The sequence below is a fragment of the Epinephelus moara genome, chromosome 24 (genome assembly GCF_006386435.1).
Source record: "Epinephelus moara isolate mb chromosome 24, YSFRI_EMoa_1.0, whole genome shotgun sequence".
NCBI lineage: Eukaryota > Metazoa > Chordata > Actinopteri > Perciformes > Serranidae > Epinephelus > Epinephelus moara.
The window spans coordinates 27,580,453-27,593,229 of NC_065529.1; the positions used below are offsets into that span (position 1 = coordinate 27,580,453).

Consider the following 12,777-nt stretch of genomic DNA (forward strand, 5'->3'; position numbering starts at 1 on the left):
CTTCCAAACTCTCCAACTTGTAATAGTCAAGCTCATATATGTTGGCCCCTTCTGTTTACACAGAACTGTTCTTCTCACAAATGTTTTTCATGTTTTCAGTATCACATACAGAAACAAAACATTATATTTGAAAATGGGTTAAACAACAACTTCTGCTTGTAAAACAGTGATGTAACTGTGACAGGCTCCTGTAGCCAAAGGAGGATTTTATAGAGAGATACAGTGTAACTGTCTCCCAACATGACCACAGTACAGCAATGAATGAAGCATCATCTGGTCTTATATGCTTATCATGTTACAAGTCAGATAGATATGACATTGTTACTCTAGCCAATTACAACATAACTATTGATGGTATTTCCATATTTGACAAAAAAATCAACAATACCTTAGAGCATTAATGCCTATTAGATAAACATAAATATAAATGGACAGAGTGAGCCCTTGATGGCAGAACATGAAATACTGTGTTTACTCTTCCCTACAAATATGTGGTGCCTGAATCAAAGAGCTGTTATTTTAAATCATACACTAGTGTCACCTGATTAATTGCAATATTTATAAGTGCATTCCTAATATAAATGACAAATGCTCTTTGTGTAAACACATGGGGGAAACGCTTTGTTTATTCAGTGTGTACATGTGACAGCTGAGTTTCAGTTGCATCTTAAAACATATTTTGGTAGGGAAATTTTATTTAAAAAAAATTAAACATGATTGGCTTAATATCCAACAATCCTGATTTCTCCAGCAATGACCTGATATGACATTAATCTGCTGATTATTTTAGCCAAATTTAACATAAATAAAATGAAATTCATCATGAAATTACCATCTTATGTTACATTTAAACAAACAGATTGAAGTATACATCTTCAAACTCTATCACATTTAAAAACTTGTAAGAATAAAATTAAACTAAATTATTAATTTAAGCAAAGTCATCAATATTATTGCTGATTAAGTAAACCTCTATTGTTCAAACTAGTGTTTTTGTCTTTACTGTACTATTTATATTCCCTCAAATCCCTTGTTTGCCCACAGTTGCCTTTCTTTTTTGTGTGTATTGGTGAATAACAAACCAGTGTTGGATGCACATACTGCCATCTACTGTACTGGAGGAGACACACAATACAATAAATACAGAGTATCTTAAGAGAAGAGAAGCTTTATTGATTCATAGAGGGGAAATTCATATGTTGCAGCAGTGCAAAGACAGAAATAAGGACAGGTTAACTGAGAATTCAACAACAGAATAAACAAAAATAAGAATAAGAATAAACAAAAAAAGAGGTATATATTAATTGTAGAAGAAGTAAAACTATACAAGAGCAATTAAAGAAAATGTTAGGAGGTAAGTGAAGACTTAAAGTCAGCCCTAAAACATACAATTTTAACCAGACATTCTTTGAGAAAACAGATCGATTCTTTCCAAAAAAAAAACATGTTTTCTAATTCTTCCAAACGGGTGCACAACATTACCCTCTGAACATCAGAACAACATCCCTAACAACCTCTTTTAAACTGTGCTCAGCATTTATTATAAAGACAAACTATTTAGTCATCCTGCAGTAATAGTGAATCAACAACCCACTACATAACTGTTGAGGTTACAACACAAATAAAGAGAATCCAGGCTAATTTACATGCTGAAGAGTAGGCCTTTAGTCTGCTCTGCTCCTGCACAAGCTTTCATAATCCTTCAGCCAACATCGTCTCTGTCCTCCTCACAGTGAGCCACTTTAACTGTGCAGGCACATTTTCTCCTGTTACCGTCACCAGAACCATCCACTACACTCTGTGGAGAGATAAGTAGGTAGAGAGAGTGCTTAATTAAACCTGATGGGAAATTTCAGGGCAGCTAAGTCAGAAAAGATAAAAGCAAAAAAAAAAGCCTTAAATCACAAACAACCAATAGAATAAAGTAAAGTTTTGGACAGAAGCTGAACTAAAAGGTATAAGCGGTAGGAGTACACACTTTATGTATGTATTAAATGAACACTGTACAACAGTAGTGCCACAGTAACACACTACATGAGCGCAAGTCGACAATAATATGCTATAGACAGTCATGCTGTGTTCCTGTGCCTTTCTCTGTCCTGTCATTGACAACTTTTATTTCATGCACTGGTGCATGGAACTTTTAAAATGACCTGCACTACTATTGTTTTACAGCACCATTTGTAATATTAGTTCTTTTTTCTCTGCACTTCCGCCATAGCCCGGCCAGATAAACCACTGCAACATTTTTTTTCTAAGTTCAACTGCAAGGAAATCTTCAGTATGTTGTAATGTAAGTCTAGCTGACCTCCCATTTAATTTTCTCAAAAACTGTACAGTAAAGTAACTTCATATTTGACATAGTTGTAGTCAGGGTCATCCTGAACAGGATTACATTGAAAATGTTAACAAACCTCTGAAAGAAAATACATTTAATTTGTGAGAGTAAAAAAAAATGAGGACATTTTCAATGTGTTACTGTGTCATTATAACAAACTTTCCCTCTACACTAATGTGCAATGAAACAGAAATCCACTGCATTTCGCAAACCTATTATGAAAACGTTTATTGTATTAGGACTTCCTTGGTGACGCCACATATTCAACAAGCCTCATTTAATATATGATGTGTAATAAATTATTTCTTTAACGTGCATCTTTCTATGTCCTTTTTTGCCACTCCAAGGACCTCTACCATAATAGCATGAATAGATGCGCATCAAAATCCAAGCAGTGGTTGGCTTGACCGGTAGTGTCATGATCAGTGCAAGAGAGTTGGCAATCCTGCACAACATGTTTTGTACCAAGTTGCGTGCACCACTGAATGTAGAGTTGAGAATTCTGGGAAATTTTACATGCCCTACCATGCATATGTAAGTCGTAATTCAAGCCTTGATGGTACTTTATACTCCACTAGATTAAAAGTTTACATTAAAAACATTATCAGTACGTGAAAAACAATAAATCCTTTAACAAAAAAATCAGAGGTTGCGTTCCTTTTTGTCCTGCGCCTCACCCCTTACAAAAAGCTGTCTAATGTTTCAGATGTCTATTAGATGTTAAGCAGTTCCACCAAAGAGATTCTCCATATAAACTTCTCACATTGTTTCATTGAAATAAGTATTTTAGGCCCAAAGAGGTAAAACTAAGCTTAAAATATAGAAATGTCTGAAAAATGAATTCAAATTTGTTGCAGTCAGAAATGTGTTTTTCTTCTTTCTCACCACATTAATGATCTCACGAGCCCCCAGATTTATCTTGTGACCCTTTGTGAAGGACCTCACCCCTTGTTTAATACTATAATAACTGTATATAAAGTATTCAAATGTAGTTCCAACCTTATTATTGATAGTTTAATATTTATCATATAAGTCACAATTGGCTGATTCTCTGCGAAACAAATATTACTTTTAACAGCTGAAGTAAATGAAGCTTATAATGCGTCCACTTTTACCTTTACTTGTGATGGAGTATTTTTGTGTTTGTACTTTTACTCGAGTTAAGGATCCGAGTTCTTCCACATCTGACAAGAGGAATAAAATATTTTCAATTATTGAGATGTGACTGCAAATATCCAGGCAGCCCAAATAGTGAGTCTGAGACAAATCCCTGTCATATTTATGTCATGTTTTCTTCAAATGCATCGCCCGTACAGACGCAGACAGTATATCATTTAGCTGTCATGTTTCATGTTGACAGGAAACATAAACTGTATTCATGCACTTTAGCAGTTACTGCCTGCCATGTAGTGATTACTGTGCAGGGAACGTAAGTAAATCAACAGAGCCGGACCGTTATTGCTCAAGAGGAGAAAAACACCACAAACGACCCCTTGTTCATGTTCAGGTGGGTGGTTAGATACTGTATGTGCACTTCCCGTAAGTAGCGTTGAGCAGGGGAAGAGGTGTGAGTAACAGACGTGATTGTACCTCTCTGACCCTGAACCTGTCACTCGTCACATTGCAGAATGAAACATACGATGAGAGAAAATGCTTATCTTATCTTTATGTGCTCTGTGCTGGAAGTGGAAATCTCTCCCTGTAACTTATGTTATGGCACTGTATATAAATATAGTCTTTAATCAAACACATTTCGCGGTCAGTAACAGTGCTACTGACTTTGTTTTGAAGCATCCTCTTTTGTAACCCAAACATATCACGTGTCTTGTTTGTGGAAATTATCTTAACAGTGTCACTCTCTTAATATGTTTGGGTAAGGGCTCTACCATTATAAGCAGTCAAATTAGTTGCCAAGCAATTACTCAGACATGTCTCAAGCTTTGGTTAAGGGGTTGTCTGACGTGACAGAATTACAGTGCAATTACTATGTACCCGGCTTCCATGTGACTGATGCCAGATCATTTAAAGAAGAATAATAACCATCATTAGCGCAGGTTAAGGCCTGTGCCAAGACGGAGAGAGTTGTTTCAGTATCAAGTTCAGTTCATTATGTCTCAGTGACAATGATTTTACTTCCTCATCTCTTGGGGTCTCACAAACCCTGAATAACATTAACTTCAAAATCAAATTTCTAATGTCATTACTGCAACATGTAGACAAGTATTAAAGTTATAACCCTCCCCATTGCCACAAAATGGGTTTACACTGAGAAGAAGGTGGCAAAATGTGGAAATGGTCAGAAAGCATTGTTAAAAAAAGGAAATATGTCATGGTTTATGTGTTATTTAGGCTAACATGAACACCTGCACTCAGTTGCCAGTTTATTAGGTACACCGAGTTAGAACTAATGCGGTCTAATACAACGAACCCGCGATAAACCCTCCCTTCTTGACGGTTATAATATTCAGTTTTTGTTTAAAGTGCCGCTGATTTAAATTTATGATCCTTTGTGTACTGATGATTATACTCTTTTAGCATATATTACAGCTGATCTCTGAAATATCTCATCTGTTCAATATGTTCTGATAAAAGCAGGAAAAATCACTGAGATGAGTCACTGTTAAAAGTGTTTTCCTAGTCGTTAAAGACGGTCTCCAAAGGAACATTAGCGTTACGTTCCTCGATAATAATGTTCATTTAGGATCAAAGTATGAACTGACAAAAAGTCGGACAAAACAAAAGGAGCCAAACATCTGGAAGTCCCACATCTCCAGTTATGCATGACAGTAATCCAGTGCTCAGGCTTTTAAATAACAAAGCTTGCTCATTAAGGGGGCGCACAAAAAAGCCCTTAAAGTTAAAAGCAAATTGTAAATGAATACAAGTCATTTTTATGTCTGACAAAAACCTCCTCAGCTGACCTTTTCAAATGTCTGTGTCGGTGGTGGAATATTACTAAGTACACTCACTCAAGTACTGTGTAAAATTTTAAGGCACTTGCACTTGAATACTTTTCTGCTGCTTCACATTTTTGCTTTACCCTATTTCAGAAATGTTGATGTTGGGAAATGTTGTACTTTTTACTCCACTTCATTTCTCTGAATCACAACAGATGGTTAACTTATTAGATACATTTCCTTGTCATATATTAAATTACTCAACCGTATAAAGTTTAAAATTAGGTCCACCTCGACCAGTCATAACAAATTACATGCTTCTTACACTTAATAGTCCAATACTATAATAATATTAATTTACTGTACCACTGTCACAGGCCATTCTGCATGCATGATAATACTTTTACTTTAGTTCAAATAATCTTTGTTGCCTTTCTGAAATTTTAAATATGTGACCTTTCCTTGTAATGCAGCATGTATGTACTATTGCGGCTTAAAATATGTGAATACTTCTTTCACCTCTGACAACTTTCAGCCTATATATTTAAAGTAAACTCATCACAACTGAGTATTGATGGATATAAAATGAGCCGCAAATCCTGTCAAGACAAACATACAGTTATTTAAAGTTCAAGTTGAAATGGAAAAAAAAGGATCTGCTCAGTTAGTCACCGTTGCACTGTGTTTCTCTTCATGAGCGAGGAATCGTTTATTTAGGGTCCTTGGCAGACACAGCGGTAAAGAACTCTTTCTTCAGGGGGAAAAAGTTCAGGGATAAAAGGGATCACTCAGGAGATTACTCCCATGTACGTAACACGGATGCCTAGAACACAAACAAAGAGCATTATGTTGCCCGGCTTTATTTTAGTCGCAGCATGCATGTTTGTGTGAGAGCGAAGGCTTTTCTAACCTCATCCTCACCACTTGTCTTTTGTATCACCAAATGAAGAGTTAAGCTCACTCTGTTGTCTTTGTACATATCCCCCTGCTGCCATAGGATTCTCCTTTTAGCTGTTTAAATGAAACATCTTTTTTTTTTTCTCATGCCTCCACTCAGGGCAGTGTTTTTCAATCAGATTAGTACAGCACATTCTGTTCTGTTTCACTTCCTGATGACTGTGCAGCCTGTATCCCTGAATGAACTCAACCGCGTGCTTCTGGTTACACCAAGACACTCACTCAGACAGACGTATTTTCGCAACTGCCTGTCAGATTTTAGTCCTTCATACAATATTTAGTAAATGTGTAAGCCAGTTATCAAGTAGACCTGCTATTTGTGTGTTTATTTTAACATGAAACACACAGCTTTTTAGTGAGTGAGTACTTAGCTCTTACTCAGAGCAGTAAAAAAGCTCAACACAAGAATAATAAGTCTGTATAAAGATGTTTATTATACTCCTATGCAACAGGTACAAACTGTTGATTTAACCTTTAGCCTTCCTGTTTCCTACCAGGTTGCTGCTGTCACCACAACAGAAACAAGATGTTCGTGATGTTTCAGGAAGGAAGACAACATCACAGGCCATGTGTCAGTATAGAAATCTATTCATGCATTCCAGTTCAACTCGGGTCAGCTGAGTTCATTTTTGACCTCCACTTGCGCATACAAGACGAGAGGAAGTGCCAGCAAAGCTACTAGGACACCGCAGCACAGAGGAGGGTTCGGGAAAATAAACAAAACTCTGCCTGAGCCGGAGCCCTGATGAGTTTTCATATATCTGCGTATTTATTGTTAATGGTTTCAGGTAGGTGGTGGTGCGTGGTTGTCATTAGCTCACAAACACACAGTCATTCTGCGTCTGTACTATTTTCTCTAGCAACGTGAATAAAATGTTCTAATACGAGAGTGCGTGAAACCTACTTTCTTCCTGATTGCTCAGAAGATTACTCAGCCGGTTGATAACATCCCTGTGGGTTTGCACAATCAGGTTCACTTGTGTTATGTCACCTTTATAATTAACGGGATCATCATGTTCCCTTCAATAGCTGCCTGGCTGTCTGCCAGCAGAGCGGTCAGACAGTGTCCTCCTCACCACCTCTGACTGCAGGATTCACCCACCAGAAACCTGCAATAAAGTTTTAACTATCTGAGCACCACAGTTCAAGCAATTAGAGGGTTCTCACATCAAGAGTCTGAGCCAGATTTTTAAAGTTTTTTTTTTTTAACGTTGTAATGCTGAACATAAATAGAAGCAGCAGCCATAAAACATGCTGTAGTGCAAACTTCCTATGCATATGACATAATAATATACTGGTGTCCTCAGACCACAAACGCACAGAGGCAAGGCCATAAAAATCCTCTATGACTTTTATAGGAAGTTCGTCTGCTCTCGCACTTCCCCCCCAAATGTATACGTCTGGTTTCAGTGAAAGTCTGACTTCACCAAAGACATTCTTTACATGATTTTTCATTTTCAAACATCTTGTGTTCTTTATTTAAACAGATAATTAAGCAGATTTTTCATATTTGTACTGACAGGGCTCATTGAAAACAGGATAATGTGCATCTATGCCGTTTTTTTTCTTTCTTCCTCAAAACTGTTGAAACAGTAACTCCCACAATTATGTCTTCCTCTATGCCTCTATGCCTCTATTGTCTCTCTGAATTCTTTTCTCCTTGTGATGACTACAACGGCTTGTATTGACAGCCCTCTGGTCCAAGGTGTGTTGATCAAAGAATCACCTTGTGGAGTTAACAACCCTCAGATTATAGTTTTAATTTTAAAATATAAATATCACAAACCTGCCGTGTGGGTCTAAATCTGCTAAAGTCCAAAATGTTCTGACAATATTGATGACTTTAGCAGGAACTGTCAACTGTGGTACAAAAAAGACACATTTGTCATAAGCAGTCACGTGAGAACATGTTAGTTAGAAAGGAGATAAACATATTTAAGTGCTGAACCTAAATACAACTGTGGTTCTTGAAAATTTCCATTATATTTCAGATATGCTATACTTTCTTTCAAACGTTTCTTTCAAAACAAGAGCTTATAGAATATGATGTATTATATCTCCCAACATTACATAAAGTAATTACAACACCTGGACCAGGTTTATAACTTTAAGTTGTCATTTCACACAGGGACTATACTTCTTCACAGTGCATACTTTTACTTTTATATTTAGTTGTATTTTAGTGCTAGGTCTAATTCTTGTTTTATGAGTCACAAAGGGAAATTGAGCTATAGTAACATGTTAGGTTGGAAATAATTTTTTTTTTATTTAAGTTAAGTTCTGACATGCTGGCTCTTTACTCAAGTATTAACATGTACAAGTACATTCACTTGACATTTTAGGGGAAATTATTGTAGGCTATATTTTACAGGAAGGAAAGCTTTACAACTCTCTTTGCATATTAAGATTTGACTTGCAAAACAAGAGCTCAAAAACATAATGCAATGTACTGTGTCTCAACATTACAAGAAATAATTGCGCATAAGATTTGGACCAGATTTCTTACTTAACCTTATCATTCAACACTTTGACAGTAAGTACTTAATCTCTTAGTATTTATTACAGTATTTGTGAGATTTGACTTGATAAACAAAAGCACATCAAATATGATGCATTACGCTTCTCTAGAAATACTTTTGGTTTCAACACTACTTTGAATTTTACTGTTAGGTCTAATACCTTGATTACTTATAAATCAATAACATGATAGGAAGTAATAAAACATACTCAATTTACAGTTTTTACATAGCCTCCTTTACTCAAGCAAGCCTACTTAATTGCAGAGAAATTACTGTATGTTTCTGAAGCTGAAGGCCAACTTAATTCTGTGCAGAATAAGATTTGACTTGTCAAAATAAGAACTCATTAACAGTATTGGTATTATACATTACAAGACATAATGACACATAATCTCTGGACCAAGTTTAAGTTATCACTTCACAGTTTGACAGGGACTATAGTTAGCAAGCAGGTAACATTTCTGGCATGTTCCCTAAAGGTTCCCCTTAGATTATAGTTTTGCAGCCTTTAAATAAAGTTCTAGGAATATTCTCAGAAGGTTATTTTAGTAAAAACCTGTACAGAACCAGAGTGCCTCTCTCAGCGAGCTGTAAACAGTTAGCATTCCCTCCAGTCCACAGAACAGCACCCGGGCTGTTGACATTTAGGGTTAAATGAATTATTAAATAATTATTAAAAAGACATACTCTAATAACAAATTTTCCTTTAAGCCCTTCATTTTTCACATTAGTTTACGTCTTTGCAAAACCTTTGTTTTATAAGATAAGCGCAAGCTAGCTTGTGTTTGTTGTTGTTAACGTTAGCTAACGCTAATCAGCTAGCTAAGCTAATGTTAGCTTATTGATCTTACATCAAAGTTATTTAAAGTTATGTCCAAATTAAAATTGTGTGTAAGACGTGAAATTTAAAAATATTTTCAACGATAAAGCTGATGTCATGTCTTAGGTTTGGGAACAGTCAGAAATATTAAGTTTATACTAACATTGCTTTATTTTGCTAGCTTAAATTACTGAAGGTGTGCTAATGTATTGTGGACATTAGCTAACAGCTAATGTTACATAAATGTCATCAAATGGTCACATTAGACCTATTGATGTTAGTGAAAGGTGTTTTTGGCTTCACTGGGTTAACTTTGGCAGAGTTACAGAGGTAGTTTAGGTAAATAACATTTTGAGGCGTTAACCTGCCATTTTGGATATTTGGAATAAAATAAAAACCCTGCCTTTATCACTTAGCGTTTGCTGGTTTTAAAACTAGGTTACATGTGTGATAACAGTAAATTTGATCAAAAAAGATTTTGATCTGACTAAAATCATTGAATAAACACTAAATTGAAAATGATTTTAAGTGCTGTGGAGATATTCTCATCTAAAGAAAAGGAAAATTAACTACTGAAACTGTCTTTGATAGATGAAATACATACATATGAATTGTTTTGTTTTCATATCAGTTACTCCAGCACCACGTATCTACCATGTAGCACCATCTGGTCATAATGTTGGAGTCCTAATACTGTATTAGTATCATTACACACAAAGCTACCCTTGTGTCCATATTCACTCTGTCTGACTCTGCACATAATGTGAAGTAACTCAAGCCTTTGGCAAGGAGGGCACCAGATAGCCAAATGTCTTTATCAAGAGTCTTGGTGACAACAGACGCTGACAAGTTTACATCTGTGGATCAAAAGCCTGTTGGTGTTTGGTCACCAGATGTCTGAGATATAAATAACTGGTGGATTAAAATGAACTGCTGCTAAATTCATATTACCGGTGAACACTGTTACTAAAGTATATATCATCCAGAAAGAAATACAACTGATTTTAGGATATAATGATTAAATTAGCTGTGCGATCACACATCCAGTTGTGACTTTAATGGAGAGTTTTTTTATCAGCCTAATTTTAAAATGAAATATGTTTTAGCCTGACTAAATTTAAGTGCTCTATCAAGTTTTAAACTATTATTTGTTTAGTACAATATATCTACATTGTGGGCAAACAGAATCCTAGCCCTGTCGCCGCCAGAGAGCGAGGACTGAGCTGTGAACTGATGAAGACATTTGTCACTATAGTCAAAGGTGTGTGTTGTCATCTGTGTCCATGGTAAATAGTAGCATTATTACCAGTCAGAGCATACAAGCCCAAACAGAACCCTCTGAGAACGTCCCTGTCAGGGCAAAACGTCCCCAGAACAGTTTAGCGGTTAGCGGGGCATTGCAACAGCGTTTTCCTACAGTAGTTTGCTGAACACTTTGGTACTGTAAAACTTATTTTTAAAAATCTTGTCCCAATTAAACACCTAGTCCCTTTTACTAGCCTGGTGTGGCTACACATTTTGACAAATAAATGCTTGTGTCAATTAGACGCCTGGTCTGGTTGCCAAGTTGCCGAGTTCTTCGGATGTATAAAACCTGATTGTTGGCTACCTCAAATTATGTGTCCATTCCTCGATTGCCCTGTAAGTTATTCATATTTCTTTAGTCTGTACGGAGTATTGTTTTAATAGGACAAAGTGGGGCTGTGTCGGTATGCTGGGTGCCTTAATCTTCTCTCTCCGATGCGCTGTCTGTCGAAGCTAGATCAAATGAATGATTCATAATTGACATATTATCTGAAGCTTAGTTTTTATACAAGTAATATTCATAGTGGTTTAAATAAACAATTTGATTGTGTTTCCTGATGTTTGCTGAGCAACAGTTTTGTGTGAAAGGAATTAAAGGACTGCCCCCTATAGACACCTGTTGATTTCAGAGACTTAAGCAAATAATAGCCCATGAATAGCCCCTATGAATCAAAGTTTTGCGGTAGTTCTCAGACAGTAGTTCGCAAAACAGGAATGTTCCACATAGACTATGTAAAGAAGACTGCTTGACCCCTGCAGACAATCCTACAGCTAACATTCGCGCAACTGTTCACTGGGTATCCTTCAACTCAAGCAAGTACAGTTGCCTACGATAAAGCACTTACGATCACCATGAACTGGCTGACTGACAATTTTCACCGACCCAGTGCAATACTACTTTAATACTGCTGAGAGGGAAAACTTACCAAGGCTACAGAATCAGTTTAGGTAGGAAGTAACGGGGCTATATTTAGTCAGGTGACAGTTTTGACACACTTTGTGCAAAACAGCTGTAGGCTATATTTTCTTGGCAGACTGAAATTTGGTTTGCAAAATAAGACCTCATTGAATATGACACAATACACTTCCCCAAATTATACCTTAAGCAGGTTTATAAGTTATTAGTTCACACATGTATTATACTTTAAAATAAAAATTAAATAATGACACATGGATAAATTAGGTATAACTATAATTATTGGTGAGAATTTTAACTTTTAATCCTTAAATGTAGTTTACTTTTATTCTGGTCCAAACTTATGACTTGTATTTTTTCATCATAGTGTTGCAACTTTTTATATAAGAGAGGTAAATACTTGTTTGAGCACTGAAAACACTGCAGTAATGTAAACACCGGTGTTGACAAATGGTCACAATAAAAGGAAAATTACCACTATATAGTAAGCAGTAGGCATATAATAATGAAAAGCATACAATCATGAGCTTTTGTCGAAATCCCTACCTTCACATAAGTTACAGAAACCTTACAGCAATTGTACATAAAACGCTCAAATCCCCGGTGAACAAAAATACAAAAAGGCGGGGTTTTACCGTCTCCTACAGAAACAGTAATCCGTCTCACCGCGCGTCTTATCAGGCAGTGGGGTGTGCTTTTATTTCGGTGCTTACACATCCCGTCTGTGTGACCAGGGCTCGCCTATTACACAGCAGTGTTGATGATATGTGTTGTCAGCTGAGCAGAGAGGACAGCCTGCTGCGGTACAGGCTGTTCCCGGCCTGGCTCGGCACGGAACGGGTTACAGGTCAGGGTGTCTATTGGAACACAGTGTTCTCATCAGCAGCGGCAGCGGTACAGCTACAGTACAGCCGGAACATTGTGTTACTTTGTGGCTGCTTTCCAAGACCTGCCCCTTAATTTTACACTAAACGCCCTCCCACAACTCTACTCTATTCTACTCTATGTGCCTCTCTCTCTCTCCT

At 36.6% G+C, this 12,777-nt stretch overlaps 1 long non-coding RNA gene across 1 annotated transcript; it reads right to left on the bottom strand.

Annotated features, from left to right (window-relative positions):
- Positions 1-1,150: 1,150 nt before the first annotated feature.
- Positions 1,151-12,593, bottom strand: LOC126386255 (uncharacterized). The gene is made up of 2 exons (XR_007569482.1): positions 12,299-12,593; positions 1,151-1,798 (listed from the first exon to the last, which is right to left on the bottom strand). It is a non-coding gene; the product is annotated as an uncharacterized LOC126386255 (long non-coding RNA).
- Positions 12,594-12,777: the final 184 nt, after the last annotated feature.